The sequence below is a fragment of the Vespula pensylvanica genome, chromosome 7 (assembly GCF_014466175.1).
Source record: "Vespula pensylvanica isolate Volc-1 chromosome 7, ASM1446617v1, whole genome shotgun sequence".
NCBI classification, from domain to species: domain Eukaryota; kingdom Metazoa; phylum Arthropoda; class Insecta; order Hymenoptera; family Vespidae; genus Vespula; species Vespula pensylvanica.
The window spans coordinates 7359738-7362676 of NC_057691.1; positions in this window are offsets into that span (position 1 = coordinate 7359738).

The following is a 2939-nucleotide window of genomic DNA, read 5'->3' on the forward strand; positions in this document are numbered from 1 at the left end:
GAGAGAGAGAGAGAAAGAGAGAAAGAAGAAAGGAGAGTGGGTTTAAGAAGAGATTAAAAGGGGGTGGAAAAGGGGGTTTGTTCGAGCGTGACGTGTACTCTCGTCGAAAAATGTAGTAAAAGCACGTGGTTTGGTTGCCTGTCTGGTTGCTGGTTTACAGCCACTGTCGGTTTAGAAAAGGGTTTTCCTGAGTGAAGAAGAAGAAGAATAAGAAGAAGAAGAAGAAGAAGAAAAAGATGAAAATGAAGATGAAGATGAAGATGAAGATGAAGATGAAGATGAAGATGAGGAAGAAAAAAAAAGTAGACGAAGACAAAGACGAAGACGAAGACGAGGAAGAAGATAGAAAAGTAGGAGGAAAGGGAAAATGGAAGATCTAGTACCTTTTCTTAATGGTGTGGGAGTGCCAGTGAACCAGCTGTGAAGGGAGTTTTTAAAACATCCAACCCTATGCACCAACTGTTTCCTTCCTTCCTTCCTTCCTTCCTTCCTTCCTTCCTTCCTTCTATCCTTCTTAGCTACCTATTTACCTTCCTTCCTTCTTTCTTCTTTTTCTTCTTCTTCTTCTTCTTCTCCTCTTCTTTTGCTTTTATCGTTGCCGGCCTAACCGACAGGGTAGAGAACTCTCTACTTGACTTTTCCTTTCCACGGAACTCCTACCGACGTGGTATAAAGGATCTCTTGTTGTCTCTCTTTCTTTCTATTTGTGTGTGTGTATCACTCTTTCTCTTTCTCTTCTCTCTGACTTGATAGACCACCATTTGCACTCGCTACTCTATTTCGCTTCTCGTAAATCTTTTAGAAAAGCGAGAAACACGTATAAGTCGTACAGTATATTTTACCTGATACGGGACTTCTCCAAAGCATTAAATACTGCTTCGTTAGAGAGTTCAATCCTTTTTTTTTCTCTTCTTTTCTTTGCTTCTTTCTGTTTTTCTGTTCTTTCTTTTTTACGAGCAGGAGGAGAAAACTTATTATAACAAAGTGTGTTATTCATTTTTGTCATTATATTATCGAAATTGTTCTACTGTCTTATTCTCTGTTATTGTTCTATATATTTATTTATGTAAATCGGGCTCATACGTTTACGATTGAGTATTAGATTTGCAAGTTATTCTGAGACGTGTCGAAAGGGAATGTACACGACGGACGAGTAGTAACGAAGAAAGCGACAAGAGAATAAAGGTGAAAAAGAGAAATAGACATAGAGAAAGAGAGAGAGAGAGAGAGAGAGAGAGAGAGAGAAAGAGAGAGAGAAAGATAGAAAGAAAGAAAGAAAGAGAGAGAGAGAGAGAAAGGAGTTTCGGCTTTGCGAAATTGGATATCATATATCAAGAGCTTTCCAAGCGAAACTCATTGTGTCGACTTGTCCAGCCTAGGAAGCGAATTAGCTTGAACAAATTAAGCTCGTTCTATTCTCACTCTTTCTCTTACAAAAAGCTGCAAAGGGATATATATATATATATATGAGAAAGTGAGAGAGAGAGAGAGAGAGAGAGAAAGAGAAAGAAAAAGAGAACATATAGACACATTTTTTTTTCTTTACTTTTTTATCTCTTTTTTCTTTCTTTTCTCTCTCTTTTTTTTTTTTTTATTTAACTTATAGAAGATCGAGAAAAAGTCAGAAAGGAGAAGCCGTTTCTCACGAAATCGTTTCCATCCGAGCACTTTTCGCAAAACGTTTTCGCAAGCGTTTTACCCCTTCTACCAACTCCTTTTTTCGCCCGCGACGTCTCGGCTTTGACCGACAGGAGGAGATTGAAAAGTTCTCTTTTGGACTAGAAGCAGTAGTAACGTTAGGTAGAGCCCAATGGTTTTTGGTTTGGCACGAAACGCCGAGAGAACGGGATTTTCTTTCTTATGTGTTAGAAGGGACCAACACCTTCCTCTTCTTCTTTTTTTTTTTTTTTCTATTTTCCTTTCTCGTTTTCCTTCTTCTTCTCCTGTTTTTTTTTCTTTTTGCTTTTTCCATCCTCTCTTAGTATAGAATATAAAACGTAGGAGACTCAGGTGAGTCGTTTAGCAGGGCGAACGAAAATGCGAGGGAGGAGGGGGAGGGTGTGTGTATACCTTAAAAACAAGCCAATGTGCATCGACATCCTATTTCGTTTCCTATTACGTAAACGTCTGAAGCAGCCGATTTATTTGCTTTATTTTCATATGGAATGTTCTTTGGCACGACCTCAAAGGCAACGTGAGATCTCTCTCTCTCTCTCTCTCTCTCTTTATTTTTTTCTTTTTTTCTTCTCTCTCTCTCTTTCCTTATTTTTTTTCTCTCTTACGCGAGTCTGATCATATACGTTGTCCTTCTCTCGCAGTCCTTTCCTATGATTTTCCATCTTCGTTTTACCAACTTAACTGCGATCTATCTTTCCTTGTCCTTTCTCTCTCTCTCTCTCTCTCTCTCTCTCTCTCTCTCTCTTTCTTACTCGCTCAGTCATGTGCTCCCACGCAGACTCCTCACACACGATTACGATCGACGTGCACCGAACTAATATCCGAATTTTTGCGATTCCTTTTACAGGATATTGAAAGCAAGCTTCTTCCTCTTCTTCTTCTTCTTCTTCTTCTTCTTTCGCCTACTCGATCTCATCTCTCCTTTATTTCTTTCCTCTTTTTATTTTTTTTGCTCTCTCTCTCTCTCTCTCTCTGTTTTTTTTTATCTTTTTTCCTCTTTCTCTCGTATTCTTCTTTAATCTTTCCTCTTTCTCCTATTTTTTTTACTCGATTCTCGTAGAAACGCGTCGCGCGTTTGAGGATTCGATCGACTGCGGAACGACTTTGCCGCAGTCACGGAAGGCTAATTAGTTCGCTTATTTCTTACTACGTGATCGAGGAAGGGCCAATTGTCGATCAGGATCATGGATCGTAAACGAGTTCCGAATAAATGGTTTCAGGAGCGCAAATACATACATCGCGGTGGCTCGAAATATCTCGGA